At 46.5% G+C, this 16697-nt stretch overlaps 1 protein-coding gene and 1 pseudogene across 3 annotated transcripts in view; one reads left to right on the forward strand and one right to left on the reverse strand.

Moving 5' to 3' along the window:
- VRTN (vertebrae development associated) overlaps nt 1–16697 on the forward strand; it is a 131781-nt gene that overhangs the window by 20455 nt on the left and 94629 nt on the right. The gene's annotated exons all lie outside the window — the stretch shown is intronic.
- On the reverse strand, nt 12658–13408 carry LOC144783167 (2-aminoethanethiol dioxygenase-like; annotated as a pseudogene).

A 16697-nucleotide genomic window follows, 5' to 3' on the forward strand; every position in this document is an offset into this window, starting at 1 on the left:
CACAAGTCAGGCTGGGCTACACACAAAGGGGCACCAATTCCCTGGGTGGCAAGGAGCGGCAGGCTGAACCGTGATATGGCCATAAATATTGTCCCTTAGAGATGCCGCTCCGTCCAGCGTCGAGGGAGCAGAAAATCCGGGAGCCGCCCGCCGTTAGCGGGAGAGTGCACGAGCAGTCTCTGGGCAGTCAACAGTCCGGGCTCATGCAGGCGAATGATTTACTCAGTCAAACCGAAAGGCACACTCATCTCTGTACCTACAGTCCAGTGGGGCACACAATGCAAGCTCGTCAGATGCGCGGTGGAGAGTTCCGACCGGGTCGCCCCAGACGCTGTAGCCCGATGTTGATCACCTGGCAGCTGGTCACAGCTTCCACTCGAGGTCCTGGCCACAGAGCTGCTGCAGGCCACAAACTGTAGTCGGACGGTTCGCCCACTTGCGATGAAGTGCGAGCTTCAGGATTTCGGCACAGGCCGTCGGAGCCCGTCTGCTTCCGCCGTGTGCCGCCTTGGCACAGGATCACCGGCAGGATAGTTATGAAGGAGGTGATGGTTCCCGGAGCCGAGGGACTACGCGTCCGACCTGGACGCCATCTTGGCTCCTCCGGAAATGCTTATTTTTAATGAAGGCCTCAAAATGATATCATGTGTGCCAACCATACAAAACGGATAATCTCTTGATATTTTCATGTCCATTAACCAAATCGTCTACAATCTCCTGTCACACCAAAATAAAATGTTGGCTCAGATCATAGAAGCCTTTAATTTGAAAGAAGGTTTCTCTGTCCTTACCTACCCATCTGTCCTTACCCATCTTGCAGACCATAATATTGATTTAATTTTCTACACACAAAACCATGAACTCCTGGTACCACTTTAGTATACAGTTTGATCATTTCTTAATTGTTATTCTTTTTGAAGGACCAAATCCTGCTGTAGGCTTCTTCTCTCAATAGTGGCTCAAGATAAAAGCTCACTCCTTCAGTAAACTATCCAAGATTGAATTAGCCGCCCAAAACGATTACAACTTGGGTTCTGATATTAACTCAAGCGATACACTGGTTTTGCTCAATCATTATAATAACTCAACGAGGAACACTCTGAATACATTGAATACAAAAGAGATAAAAAAATTATGAAAAACACATTTTACCTGTAAGTTGTACTCGCCTGCCCTTAAAGACACAAGATCTCACCTACGCATGTTGGAATCTAATTGGAGGTTCTCTCATGATAAGAATGATAAACAATTTATCATTACCAGCTACATAAATATAACCTTAGTTAGTGCTGCCAAAAAGAAAAATTATGTTTCAAATATTTTAAAATAAAAATTTTCAAAACAATGTTTTCAAAACAAAACTAGTTCAGCTGCCTTAGCCAAAGAGATCATCCCTTCTTAAAATTTGGTCGACACCTTATCACTATTTTTTCAAAAATAAAATCTGTGACATTAGGGGGAAATCACCAACGACCATCTGTCAAATACCTATGGATTACATGAGGAGTTAACGTGTCCCTCACCTATAAACTTTTGACAGAGTTTAACCAACTTTCTATAACTGAGCTTGAAAATCTTATGATAACGATCAGACCTTCTGGCTCTCCATTACATATCTGACCTGGCAGGGTGCAGACCTGCCAACTCACACGGTGCCACCGTGTGTCACACAATATCAGCTACCTTCACATGGTCACCCATTGAGGAGCCGATATCAACTGTGGCAGATAAACGAGCAGAAAACCACTGCAAAGAACGGTCCCTACAGTTAAAGAATCAAGCTATGATGGCTCTCGGCGGGGCCCCCGGATGCGGAGGAGGGACCAATGCCCTGTGCGCCCTTTCAATGCAAAAAAACTTGGATGATTTGCCTGGCACCAACACTTTCATTATCCTGTCCTCCAGGAACAACTCAGCCCTCTTTTTATTTTTTGTAGGCTTCTAAAAACTGACATCCATTATGTGGTTGAAAACACCCCAGGAGTTTGCTACCAGCCTCAGCAGACTTGTTTTCAGGAGGAGGCGATTTGGTGGGCAAGGCCACAAAAGTGCCTCCTAGGTAGTTTTGTACACAAGGTCCCTCCAAGGCCATGCCCCCTCCTCACAAGGTGTGTTTTTCTTAAGGTTGGCAGGTAGGAGGGTGTTAAAAAGAGAACAATAAGTCAGATCTTTCAAAGAAATTCTGAACTCCGCCTTAGACTAGGCAGTGTTTTTCTCAATCTTAAAACAGCCATTGCTAGACACCTATTGAAGAAACCATCTTTATGCTTCTTGCAATACGGTGAATTTTATGCCGATTTCATGATTCCATTCTACTGACAAACATTTAGAAACATCTGTTAACTTCCAAGTACAAACTTTTGTAGAACGATTTCTGTCCTGGAATTATGCCAAAATAGCTTTAGGCCAGGGCTCAGTACAAATTTGGCATTGGTTTTGAACAAACTGAAAAGGAATGAGGATGGTGGTAGTGCTGGTTTCTGATTTTACTTGACACTGGCGACTTTCTGGGTCTGCTCATCCACCTGTCTGATGCTTCCAACAAAGGACAAGCACTCACTTGGTTAAAATCCTTTGCGTCAGATCATATTCAGATGGTAAAGGTAGGCTCTTTTTTCTCTGGCCATAGACCTGTGCCCTGGGAAGCTCCTTGGGGATCTCACTGTCATCGCTTCTTTTTAACATCTACCTGTGGACTCTAGCCTATCTTTTGAATGGTGTACGCAGTCCTTTCTTCTTCTCCACTGATGTCACTCAGCTGCTTCTTAGCATGGGGTGCCAAAATGGTGTCAAGCCTGAGAAACTCTCAGTGAAATTAGATCTTGTTGGTCACTAGAAGAATGTGAATATTCTCAAAACGAACCCCATGAAGTCAGAAGTTCTTCTTAAACACAACTTAAAAACATCTGGGATAAGAGTCTATGGGGCACATGGATCAGGCAAAATATCGGTCGCAAATGGCACGATTCACAGAATCGGCCCATTTCCGACCGGTATTGAGCCATTTCAGCCCAAAGCAATTCGCAAAATAGGGGATCACAATTTATGCCATTACTTATTTTGCAAATGCATTTAGGGAATTGCAACTTGTGATTCCCAAAATGCAATGCAGGAAGCATGAAAAAATTGTGACCCTGCTTTAAGGAATCGAAAATGACAACCATCTTCAAGTTGGTGGTAATTTGCAAATCCTTACAAAAATGCACTTTTTTGCATTTTTCTAAGTCCCATGTGGCGCACACACATCCCCTTAGGGCATGTATGTGTGCCACATGTGCACACTTACCTGTTTTGGGGGCGCATCAGGATGGCCTTTTGGCCCCCTATCACCCTTGAAATTTCATTCCTAATTTCCTAGTACCTATTTGGTACTCGCAAATTGCGAATGTCTTCCCATTCATTCCTATGGGGCTTTAGGCCAACTAGCCCACCAGGTGGTAAACAACGTTTACCACGAATCTTTTACAACGTGGTACCTTTACCACGCGGCCGTTACAACGCAAGTCGTTACCACGACTTGCGCTGGAGGGCGCTGTGGGATAAGGAATTTTATGAATTTATATTCCAACACCTTCCCTAATATCCACGGGGACTGGTGTTGGAATATAAAATTATAAAAATCCTAAATCCGCGCCCTCCAACGCAAGTCGTTACCACGACGGTAACGACTTGCGTTGTAGCGGCCGCGTGGTAAAGGTATGCGTTGTTACAACCTGCGTTGTAACAACGTACATCCCCACCAGGTACCTCCAGTAAGCCCCACACAGCTGAATTGCTGAGAGTGGTCCGAGGCCACGTCCCCTTTTTACACCACTCTACAAACGCGCCTCCGGGCGCACTGATGCTCGGGGATGAAGTCCACTTTTGTCCTGAGGTCCTCAGGACACAAAAGGACCTCAATGTCCCACCAGCAGTACGCCAGGAGGCGCGTTTGCAGAGTGGTGTAAAAAGGGGGCATGGCCTTGGACCTTCAGGCCCATAGGAATGAATGGTAAGGCATTCCTTAATAGCGAATCGCAATTTGCGATTCACTAATAAGGAATATGTAGGAATCACACATTTTTATGCGAAACCTACATGCATAGGTAATTTTGACTCCTTAATAGCGAATTCTTAATAATCGCTATTAAAGAATCGCAATTCCTACCTTTGATGCATGTGCCCCTATGTCCTCTTTACATGTGCTTATCCCACAAGCCCTCTGAGTTAGTTAAGAACCTTGGTGATGCCATTATGATTTTATGATCACAGGTTGCAGCAGTTTTTTTGTGTTTTTTCATTTAAACTTGCTTCAAAGATGTTTCCTTTTCTATCTATTCTCCACAAAACCCTATCTTCAAATTACTCAACAGTATTTACTTAGAGACTTCGGAGAAAAACCTGAATCATCGTCAGTATGTTTAAAATGAGTCTGACAGATAGATTTTTAATCTTCAAAAATTGGACTCTCTCTCCGACAAACTTAGGAGCTCCCCTGAGTATTTCAAGATTTAAAAGCGTTCGCACTGGAGGAATCTCTCCGACCGTAATAGGACCAAAAATATGGAAAGCTGTTACAGCTAAAATGCTAGCTTTTTGAAGCAAATAGCTACATTAGGCCACATATGCATTTTACTTACCCTAGATTGTGTTTTTAATACCAAGCTACCTCATCAATAGGGTGTATGTTATGCTCTACGAAGTTGCCTTATAGATGCCTACTAGGCCTACTAATTCTTTGCCTCATGTGCCTGACTAACCAATGCAGTTTGCTTCTGCTACAGGCTTATTGTCTAACACCAAAAGGGATTGAAGACTCAAGAGAGTCTTATGTCTCTATTGTGTAAGCTCAAGTCACCTGATGCAAGACTATACTGTTTGACTTTCCACGCCACATGGAAAATTCCAGATTTGGTCCTTTGTGTAGGAGAAAGTGGCAGAAGATTCTACTTTCCTAAAGTGTTCAGCTCCTCCTGTGGGTCCAGTTCACGTTTGTTCGTATTAGACTTAACCCTTCAAAACTCTGCCATGTGCATGGGCTTGAGTTGTGTCCAGAGATTCCAAATTCTGTTCAGGAAGAAGTCATCTCTGGGACATGTACAAATAATATACAGATCTCCTTGGATTCTGATTTCATGACCTCCATCAGGGATCCGCTCTTGGTGTATTTAGGCAGTCATAAGGAGATATTTACGTTTGATTTAATCACGTCTCCTAACTATGCCATAGGGATACCCTGGCTGGAACTACACAATTCAGATGTCAATTCCGAGGCAAGAGTTGTATCTCTGTTATCACAGTTCTGTAGAGATACCTGGTATTTGCACAGGAGTTATTGGGCTCCGATGGTACAAGAACTTTCTAAAGGAAAGTCTTCAAGCTATTGTTAGTCAGAAATGTGTTAATTCCTATGGTTTACTAGGAACATTTTGGTGTCTTTCAAAAGCCTAGCTCTGTGTCCCTCATCCCATCCTTTCCTGAAGCTGTAATTCCCTAAAGTAGAATGTACTCTCTGTCCCAGCACAAGAAACAGGTTTTGAGGAAACATTTGAAAGAGATTCTTTAGAAAGGCCTGCTTGTCCTGTCTCCATAAACTGCAGAGCCCACTTTTTTTTGTTCCTCAGAGCCCAAAAAGCTGAGACTTTGAATTGATTATTGTGGGTTAAATAAGGTCACCACTAAGGACCGTTACCGACTTCCACTCATCAAACACATATTTGAGTCTGCACATGGTGCAAAATGTTTCGCAAAGTTAGGGCTCAGTGGAGCTTACCACCTGCTCCGGATTAAGGACGGTCATAAGTGGAAGACGACCTTTCTAATACCCTTTCGACACTACGAATATTGGGTCATGCCCTTTTGCCTTATGAAGATGCTTCAGCAGTTTTTCATAGGTTCATCAATAGCATATTTTCTGACATCCTGAACCAATTTCTTGTGGTATACCTAGACAATATTCTGATCTTCTCTGCTTCTCTTCTGGAGCATCAACTCCAATTTTTTTCAGTCCTTCTTCGCTTTTGGAAGAAGCATGTATCCTGTAAGGCGGAGAAAAATAAATTGGAAACAACAGTGGGGTATATAGGGTACAGCCTCTCAGAGAGTGGAGTATATATCGCCCCTCTTAAGATATCCACCATTTTGGACTGGCCAACCCTCAAGTCTATCAACGAGATCCAGAGTTTTTTGTATCTGATAACTTCAATAGAGAATGGATTGAAAACATTTCTGAAACGACCAGTTGCATTTCTGACAGTCTGAAAATGGAACCTAACTAAAGGTATGTCTTGGAAACCAAAGTTGCAGGGGACCTTTATCAAGCTCAAGACGGCTCCCACCCAAGCCCTATTCTCTGCATACACATCCAATCAAGAAATGTATTGTGGTAACCAATGTCTCTAATTTTGCTTTGGGAGCGTTTTTGCTTCAGGTCAAGGTGGAGGAGAATCGGGAGCATTCCAGCTTTTATCTCTCCCATGTCTTGAATCCTTGTGAACAAAGGTATTCTATTCTGGAACGCAGGCTCTTGGTCCTTAAACATGCCTTCATGGAGTGGCAGCATCATTTGATGGGAGCAGCTGAACCTTTTGAGGTTTAGACAGACCATCAAACCCTCCAGTTTGTGCAGAGCATTCAGAGTAGATCAAGGAAACAAGTTAGCTGGGTCTCTTTCTTTTCACAATATGGCCAGTGCTTTAAATGGGAAAAAATAAGTGCAGGTACTCATTAAATTGAGCTAGGGGCGTGGCTAGTGGGCGTGGTTAGAGGCAAGTGAGGCAAGATGATACAAAACACTTTTATTGATTATTCATTTTGCCCTTGCTTTGCCCTGGATAGTGGTCTCAGACTTTCCATATGCCCAGATTAACAGCTAAAACCCTGAATGAGCCAAGCCATCAACCGTACTATTATCACTTTCGGGCTAAAGAACAATGTCTAGGATGGGAGAGACTCTGGCACTTACACTGGTTGCGTGACAGAACAAAACTTGTGAGAAATGTATCCGTATAAACAAAATGTGCTTGTTACACAAAATGAAGGCCAAGCAGCAAATGTTCATGTTTCTTTGTTTTGTAATAATAGCTTCTTCATATCATAATCATTCTAATCTTTCTACTTTCTTGCATTTGCCGCAATCCTTATATATTCAGGAGTGCACACACACAAATAAGCATTCCACACATTTCTTTTCAAATACCTGCGGATTCTCTTCCTATCTGGTTTTGTTTGTCTCTCACAGACAACCATACACTCTCGATCTGTCTTCACATCTCTAACCTCCGATCCCTCCAAAACTCAATTTACTCCCCTTTGTGGCTGATTCTGCGCCCCTCTCTTTACCCAAATTGTATACAATCACTCTCTCTACCATCACTCTTTCTATTTCTAATCTGCCATCTCCGCGCCTCTCTTCTGCTTTCCATAGCCGTCTGGATCTCTTCTCTATCTCTATTTGCGCTTACCCCTTCCGCCTCTCTATCTTTTCCTACTTTAAACTCAATCTCCTTACCCCTCACTCTTCACCTTCACTCACTCCCATTCTCCCTCCTCTCCCCACGTTGGAAGGTCCCAGGGCCATAGAGCTTGCAGTGGCAGTCAGTGAACATTGCTGGGTCCTGAGCATGTGGAAATTCCAACAGGGAAAAGGTAAGGTGAACAACAATACTGGCCTCCAATGGGAAGATCAGTTGACCTCTTCCCACCTCATCTCGCAACCAAGGGGGCAGCTTAGGCCGTCTTCAGCACCTCATACCCGCCCGTCATGGACTTAATGTCCCAGCAGGCTGGCGGGGTGGGGGTGGATCTGAATGACCAAGTGTGTCAGGAAAAAGACAGTCAGACTCAGTGGGGGGCCAATGGGGTGAAAATGGCCCTTTTTACCTGGCTCCTCAACGGCCACTCAGGCACAGTCCCTAGCCAATGACCCAAACATTAACAACACGACCCAGCATCGACGCCTGACAGGGGGATGGTGAGGACAATGAGAGCTTCCATTTGGGAAGAAACGGAGCAGAGGCCCTCTTTTCCCTGCGTCAGGCATTAGATAGGCCATTCAGGCCCCATCGGGCAGCTTGCCACAGCTGCATAATATAGACAGACGGCAAACGGCCAATATGCTGCCAAAACAGGGCACGCACCAGTCTAGTGCCCAATTCATCAATCTAACCCTGAGTACCGGTACTCTGCTTGATAGTGGAGAAGTGTTGGTATTCGACTCGGAAAAAATAAGAAGTACTGGTACTCAGTACCGGTGAGTACCGGCCCATTTAAAGCACTGAATATGACTTTTTTGGAACTCACATTCCAGGCACTCAGACATTCTTGTTGATGCCTTATCTAGATGGGACATTGATGTTGAGGATCATGAGAAGCCTGTCCTTTTACTACCTGAAAAGGCTATTGGTCTGGCAAAGTCCATCTGACAGCGTGTAAGGGGGGGCTATGATCTCTAAGGAAGATCCTGATGCTCTGCAGAGTTGAGAGCCCTTGGCCTCCCCCAAAATCGATATTTTTTTAGCCAGCCTTGTTGGTCCCAACTAAGGGGTAGATTTTCAAACATTTTGCGCTTGGTTAGCGTCACAAAAGTGACGCTAACCAGCACAAAATGTGTTTTTACCCATTTACTTTCCTTGGCAAAACTTGTTTTGCATTGGAAAGTATCCCACAAGCAACCCAAAGCAGTGCAAAGTATTGCTTTGTGTTACTTATCGCCAAGGGGGCGCTACATTGGTCGTACATGGGCGTTCCAATGCAACCACCCATGCCTTTTGATGCAAAACCCTATCTGCAAAGAGTTGTAGACAGGGTTTAGCACCAAAAGTTAATGCCATCTGAAAGGACGCATTAAGAGGAGAAATATTTTCATTTCTCTTTTTTTCCTATTTTGCATGCCTGCTGCACTGTGCAGCACACATACAAAGTGAGAAAAGTGTTTGAACTTGTCTAAGCATAGTATGTTGTACAGGAAGGATACCCTTCCTGTACAAAACCCATGCTAGACTCAGGCATGCGCCTTAGCGGTATGGTGCTAAGGTGTACGCCTGGTGCATGGCTGCTGAAATCAGCACTGGCACTAGAGAGAGGGGAGGAGAGAGTCATATCTCTGTAGATATGGCTCTCTCCTGCTCCCTCTCTGTCATGCAATGCAGTGCAACATTTTTGGCTGCTGCACTGCGTTGCATGACTTCTTGGAAAATCGGCCACTAAGAGTCTTCAAACAAGGTTCTGAAAATATGTCATGACTCAGCAGTAGCCGGCCATTGTCTAGTAAAATCAACCTTAGTTCTTATCTTGGGTTCCTTCTGGTGGACTACGGTTCACCACAATGTAGAGCTCTGTGTCAAGTCCTGTCCTATCGGAGCACAGTCCACAACAGTCCATGATAAGCCTTTTGGTTTTCTTCAGCCATTGCTTATTCCTGCTCATCCTTGGCACACAATTTCCACCAACTTTATTGTGGATTTACCCCTGCCAGGTCCTCAGATTATCATCCATGGTGAAGTGATCAAATGGAATGGGTTAATCAGAGTTTAGATCAATATCTGAGGTGCTTTTATAAAGCTTCTAAAAACAACTGGGACAAAATACCTATCCTTGGCAGAGTTCTCTTATAACAACTCTGTTCACTCTTCTACTAAAGTATCCCCTTTCTATTGCATCCAGGGCTCCCATCATTGTTCCTTTCCTTCTTCTCCAAAGTCTTCTCTTTTTCCTGCTGCCACTGATTTTCTAGAGAAATTTGATCCTGAAAGGAGAGTAATTACTTGGAATCTTCAAGATTCTAATACAGTTATGAAAGCTAGGACTGACAAGTTGAGCAGTCTGATTTCAGAGGTGGGAGATAAGGTTTGAATGTCTTTCATGTTTTTGCCCACTCAAAAGTTGCCACTTTGGTTACGTCCTCAATTCTTGTGTCCTTTTAACCAAACAAATCAATACAGTCACCTTTAGGTTCCATCTTCCCAACTCTAGAAGATTTACCCTACATTTCCTGTCTCCCAGTTAAAGCATTTCGTACCTGATACTTTTAATTGTATCTCTCAATCTCCTTCTGTCATACTAAATGGGATACCAGAATGCAAGGTCAATGTGATTTGTGACTCCGGATTTTAAGCTGTTCTTCTTTGTTCAATAGAAATGCTATCATGATAGTGAGCATTCTTGGGTTGCTGCCTTTTTCATCCGTGTCCTAAGACTGGTTCAGCATTTTTGTCTGGCCTTTCCTAACAAACCTGGGGCTCCGGGAGGAGGGTTTACTGTTGTGTCTGCAGATTCTCGGCCGCAAGGGCACCTGAGAACACCGCTACTTTACAGGGTCCCACAGTTCCAGTAGCTCAGAAGCCACCATACAAAGCAAGTAGCTATGGGCTGAGAGAGGCTCTCAACTTGCCCTGTTTTCTCTTGTTTAGCTGGGGTCCTTGCTGATGCTCCTTCTCTCTACATCTCCAAAATGGCAGTCACCTGCCTGAAGGTTTGCAGCTGCCTACTAAGGTGACCCCGCAGCTAGTCATTAGTTTTTTGTTCTCTTCTCTTTTCCTTTTTCATCATGCTGTACCTTTATTGGTTTTTTGCTGAGTTTATCAGTCTAATATGTTTCCTGTCATGTGGTGTTTGATGGCATTCCTTTTCCTGTTCTTTTACTGTTGAAAGGCTGTTTGTTTGATTGCAGGGTGCATCATTCCTTTACTTGTTTCCTCGTCCTTTCTATTTGCTGATCCTGACTCCTCGCTCCTGAAGGATTCCAGATTTGTGATTTTCATTAAGCCCCTGAAGTCTTCATCCAGCAAGGAGACGTTTTCTGCCTTTGGATTTTCCTCCTAAGGAGGTGGAAGCTTCTCGAGGATGTATGACGTTACAACGCAGGCTATTACAACGCCTGCCTTTACAACGCGGTTTTTACATCGCAATCCATTACAACGCATAGCGCTTTGGGGTGCTGGATAGTGAATAGTTTAATTTACTATTCCAACTCCAGTCCCCGTGGACACTAGGGAAGGTGTTGGATAGTAAATTAAACATATTCCCTATCCTAGAGCGCCCCCCAGCGCAATGCGTTGTAATGGTTTGCGTTGTAATGACCGCGTTGTAATGGTAGTGCGTTGTAATAGTTTCGTGGTAAAGGTTGTTCACCGCTTCTCGATAGTACATGCCTACCACATATTCCAATGTAGTGCGACATTGTCGCTTCTGGAAACAATCACCTGTACATTGGAAGACCCAGACTGGATTACAGATAAGTATCCAGACTTGAACAAGTTGGATTCTTAGGTTGTTTCCAGAATCTTCACTCTGCAAGGGAGCTGAGAGATCAGTCTGTAGTTGCCAAAGTACGCTGGGCCAGAAGTGGCTTTCTTTATCAGTGGAGGGGTCCAAGCATGTTTTACTTGTTGGAGGTATCTGCTTCATTCAGGAATGCATTGAGGACCATTTTGATGAGGAGTGTGAGGATGGGCTTTCTCCTTTTGGGAAACCTACCATTGTATATTTTCTTGGGTGAGGCTATTGATTTGAACGAGCTGGTTGTTCAGGAGACTTTAGTCTCTAGGTAAGAAATTAATTAGCAGAACGGAATAGGGCAGGACCACAATCCGATATTACCTTGCTGTGACAAATCAGTAATGGCAAATTTAGACCAGAATGAAGCTATTTTGTAGTGGAAAGCAACCACAAGGTCATCAGGCAATTGTTGCAAAAATATCTCCCTGGAGTAACTGTCATGATATAGTGGCCAGCTTCTGATTGACTGTTGGAAGCTGGCTCTGTATATACTATACCAAAGTAAGTTATAGTGTGTGCAGAGTCCAGGAAGTCTCCAGAGGTATAGCAGAGGCTAAATTAGGTAAGTACTAACAGCAGCTCTCTTGTGGTAGTGTGGGCGAGCTGTTAGGCTTATCCAGAGGGTGTGTTAAGCATTTATTGAATTCACTCAAGGACTGATACACACACTCAGAGAGAGAATCCAGACCAATTAGGTAAGTATAAACAAGCATTGAAAGTGAAATAGGTCTCGGCTTTGATTAAGTTAAAGCCATTTGCTTTGCTAATGGTATTGTATAGCAAAGCTTTTTCGTGCTTGTTTTTTTATGTGGTGAGTTTTCTAATTGGAGCATTGGTGAGACAGTCCTGTTGGATACGGATGACATTCTAACCTGGGTGCATACTTTAAGAAAGCTGCTGCCTTTTGTTGTTTTTTATATAGCGCTAACTCGACCAGAAGGTGTTGGGGCGCTTTACATGGGCACCAGTTACATAACACAAGGACACATTCATTTTTGGTAGGTAAGGGGAGATAAAGTGATTGACTCCGAAAGTAAAATCTTCAAAAACCCAAGAGGGAATACTAAGGGACAGCGATGACAGATAAACTGTTTCCACAGAGACTTGTGTGGAGTGCCATCCATGGGCACTGCCCCGTCCCACAAACATACACATTCCGGCCAGTAAGGGAGCTTGTTTTAGGCCAGTCCTTTGACCCCTTGCCTACCTCTTCCTGCATGTCCATCCTGTGACCTCCACCCAGAGTCAGGCAGTCTGCTTGTGTGTCCACCTAACACACGGGAGGACAGAATGGCCCGCACACCCACTGTCTCAAAGAGCCAGGGCCCCAAGCACAGATTTGATGCTTTCCTGGGTGGCTGACACGGTTCTGACTAAGGTGCTCACAGGTCACCCATGCTCTCAGAGTGTCATGCTGGGCCCCAGGTAAGGATCTCCTCTACACCAGAAGTCAGCCGGCTGGGGGACCTCCAGGAGCCACACTTCGCGGCTCTCACCCTCCTCCTCCTTACCGCCCTCGGCGTTGGGCTCAGTGGAGGATGGCTGCAGCAGCTGGTAGTAGTGGCAGTCACGCCCGTCTCCTGGGTCGTAAGGTGGCACCAGAATGTCGAGGAAAGCAGCAGGCCCGTCCAGAGTGCTGATCTGGTGCAGGTTGGCCCTGTGCGGGCTGAGCAGGCAGGGAGGGCTGGTGGGGTCGAACTGGCCGAATGATCGGTGCAGGGCTCAGCGCAGCGTGTCTCTCTGGAAGGGCTGGAGGGGCGGGCTGAATGGTGGGGCGACGTGGCCCCGGATACCTCCTGCAGCCGGTCGAAGCCACAGATGCTGAGGGTGCCGTAGAGCACCTTCATCATGCCTTACATGCCCGGGTGGTTGTGCAGCAGGATATACACCTACCCGCTCTGCAGCAGGAAGACCCCATGCTGCCGTTCTCCGTCTCTCAGATGTGCATGTAGGTGACGGGCGGGCTGTGTGGAGCGGCTGGCGGTGCACCACCCTTGCAGCTCAGCGGCGTGATCTGCAGGTACTCGACCCGCAACTCGTTCACTAGGTTCTTGAGCTGGTGAAACTCTGTGAGCGATGTAGTATGGGGGTGTGAAGTTAATCCTGCAACAGCTGCATTGCCCCGCTGCACTTTCAAAGTGAAAGTGGGCATGCACGCCCAATAAAAGCATTTTGCCAATCACGAGCCAGCCTTTGACTATAAACACAACCCTCCTACATCACACCTGCAATGCGCATATAAAACAACCTCCTCCTCTTCGCCCCCTCCTCCCAAAAAGCATTACGCACGTGTGCCAGTACCTGGGGGCTTCGGGGGGAGGGAGGAAAAGTGAAAGCACACAAAAAATGCACACGCATGTGGACTGCCCGATGCCATCTTTCACACACGTGCGCATTTGTTTGTCCCTATACCTGCATGCTTGGCTTTGCGGATGGAGAGAGCAGCCATCTTTGTCCATCTGGACGCACGTGCATTTAGCTTTGGCTGAATCGATTCCAAAAGGTCCTCTCCATAGAGAGAGCAGCGCATGCGCTGCTTTCGCCAGGCGAGACCTAAAAAAGATATACGTATGTTTTATTTTAGAACCTAACAAGACTTGGCACAGGTGAGTAATAGATACTTGAAATTGCAATTGTTACAGGTTTGTATCACTTTTAAATGCAGTTTGTATCACACAGTAATTTCTTTTAGATAATTTTTTAGTTATTTTGGATTACTTTGAGGACTGGGGGTGGTATGCCTAGATACCACACCTTAAGATTTCTATACACAAGGCAAGTACAACTTTTTATACTTTGCAATTTAGTTCATTTTTCTCCATATATTAGCAGTTCCACACTTGGATTGGCCTAACGGCTAGGGCGCTCGACCTCGGACCTGGGGATCTGGGTTCGAGTCTCGGTAACGACGCCAAAAACCTCCTGTGATTCTGGGCAAATCACTTAATCTCCCCGTGCCTAAAATGAATGCGTGTCCTCATGTAACGGAACTGGTGCTATGTAAAGCGCTCTGATACCTGATTCAGTTCGGGTCTAGTTCGCGCTATATAAAACTCTGCAAAAAAAAAAAATAATAATAATAATTTTAAGCCCAAAATCGTATGAAATAGGTTCCTACAGGAGAAAAATAGTTATCGGTTTTAAAGGTAAGTACTCGACTCCAAGGGTGAACTTTGGAGGTTAGGACCAAGGTTCCCCAAGGTCTAGAGGGGCACTCAAGTTGCACCACCAGCTGCACTGAGGCAGCTAGGTGCAGAGTGCAGGGGTCCAATGTTAGTCAATAGGGCTAAGGGGGCCTTTGGTTAGGGTCTGCTGACAAGCAGGCCACTTTGTTGTGGGAGCCAAGCTCCAGGAGTTAAGGTCAGCACTGCAGGGGCCAATGACCAGCACAGGTGCTGCACAACCAGCAGCACTCGGGCTGGGTGCAGGGTGCAAAACAGATGTCTGGGACCCTGTACTTTCCAATGGAGACCTTTGGTTCGGAAAGATGCTGCAGGCTCAGGCAGGGAGACTTCCTGAAGGCGACCACTGGCTGGAGAGGTAAGTTGGGATCTAGGAGTATGCCTGGACACCATTGGTTGGGCCACCCAAGGCCAAGGGGTGTCGAGTGCAGGTGTGTCATCTGACGTCTGGTTTTTCTTACTAGCTCTGGTTGCGGTTGGGGGGACCCTTTAGGTTTAGGCTGCAGGCGGCGGGGGGAGCCTTGAGGGAGGTCGAGGATCACCAGATCCCAGGTCAGGATCGCTGGGGAGACCTCCTTGGGGTGTTGGGCCACTCGAACTCAGGCTGTGGGCACCGAGTGCAGAATTGTAGAGTCTGCAGAATCGCAGAGTCGACAGGATCCGGATTCTGGACGTGAGTCTTTGGCTGAGCAAATCCACTACTCACGGGAGACAGAGTCTGTTGAAAGGTCTCAGGGCGGGTCCTCCAGGCTCTGGGGGTGCTGGCTGCTGTATTGGCTTTTACTGAAGGCATGGCATAGATGGTACAGGCTGGTAAGGCTGGGGCCAAGGCAGTTGGTGTCCTCTTCTTCCTGGGTCAGCACGGCTCTTCCATCTTTCTTTTTTCTCCCTCGAATCTGAGGAGGCAAGATTCAGGGTCATCTCTAAATACAATATTTTGGGGTGTTTGACGAGGTGTGCAGGTCGGGGCCAATGGGTCCCTTCCTTGGGGTGGGTACAACCGCTATTATGCCACCCTCCAGTGGGTGGGGGCATGAGCCTCTTCCTGATTGGTTGGGTCCCCTAATCTTGAAGATGGAGGGGACTGAGATGTGTGCTTCACCTCGCCCCCCACCTGAGGGCTGGGGTTGGCAAATGTGGGAACAGCTCTTTTCCTAGCTTGTATTTCCTGCTGATTCTCTCACCCAAATTGGGGGTCAGAAACAGTGGGAGCCAGTTGCTGGGGGCAGGAAAAGGCGGGGACAGCGTCCAAAGGTGGAAGACCCTTGAAGCTTCTCCTTTTGTGGGCCCAGCCCAACCTGGGGGGGAGGAGGCATGACACCTCAGCCCAGGATGGGCTTTGTTTCTGGACTAAGAGAGCGGAGGATCTCTACCCAGGGGCCCAAAAATATGCCTGGTGGTGGCAAACAGTGGGCAACCATTCAGGAACCACACCAGGGATGGTCAATTTTCAGGGGGCATTTCTAAGATGCCCTCTGAGTGCTTTTTACATTAAATCCCACACTGGCCCTTAGCTGCCCACCACACGCATGCACGCATCGACGCAATCTTTGTCCCCTTGACGGACTGTGCCATGATTCAGGATGTACGTATCCTTCCGAGGGGTATATCTGACCACTCTCCGGTTTTACTCAGCTCGGGACCCCCCATTCTTCGCTGCGTCCGACGTGGAGGTTGAATGCGTGGTTCCTCCAGGACAAGGAGTTCCGGAAAGTGGTGGGCCAAGAACTTAAGCAGTACTTTTTGGCCAACTACGGGTCTGTGTCCTCTCTGGGTATCCTTTGGGAGGCGAGCAAGGCCACAATCCGCGGTGTCGCTAGAGGCCAGCTTAAGCGGCAGCGGCAGGAGCAACTGCAACAGATTTCCTCCCGCGAGGCGCAGGCACTGCGCCTCGAACAAAACTTGTCTGAAGCCGCAGACGCGTCCAGGGAGAGACTTCTTGCCCACCTCCTTGCTGAGATCAGCCAACTTTCTAAGGATGCTGCTAAACGTCTCTGGCATTCATCAGTTGCCAGGGTATATGGATGGGGTGACAAGAATGGCTCCCTCCTTCACAGGTTGGCCACCTACCCCAGGGCGAACCGCATTATTCCCGAAATAGTTGACTTCGACGGCTCGGTGTACCGCTCCCCTATGGAGATCACCCGCGCCTTCTCCTACTACTACCGGCAACTATACACGACCAAACCCCTGACACTCTCTCTCACGGGCCTGCTAGAAGCCGGGAACGCTCGTCTTCTGTGCTTAGACCCCACGGTC

The sequence above is a fragment of the Lissotriton helveticus genome, chromosome 9, assembly GCF_964261635.1.
Source record: "Lissotriton helveticus chromosome 9, aLisHel1.1, whole genome shotgun sequence".
Classification (NCBI taxonomy): domain Eukaryota; kingdom Metazoa; phylum Chordata; class Amphibia; order Caudata; family Salamandridae; genus Lissotriton; species Lissotriton helveticus.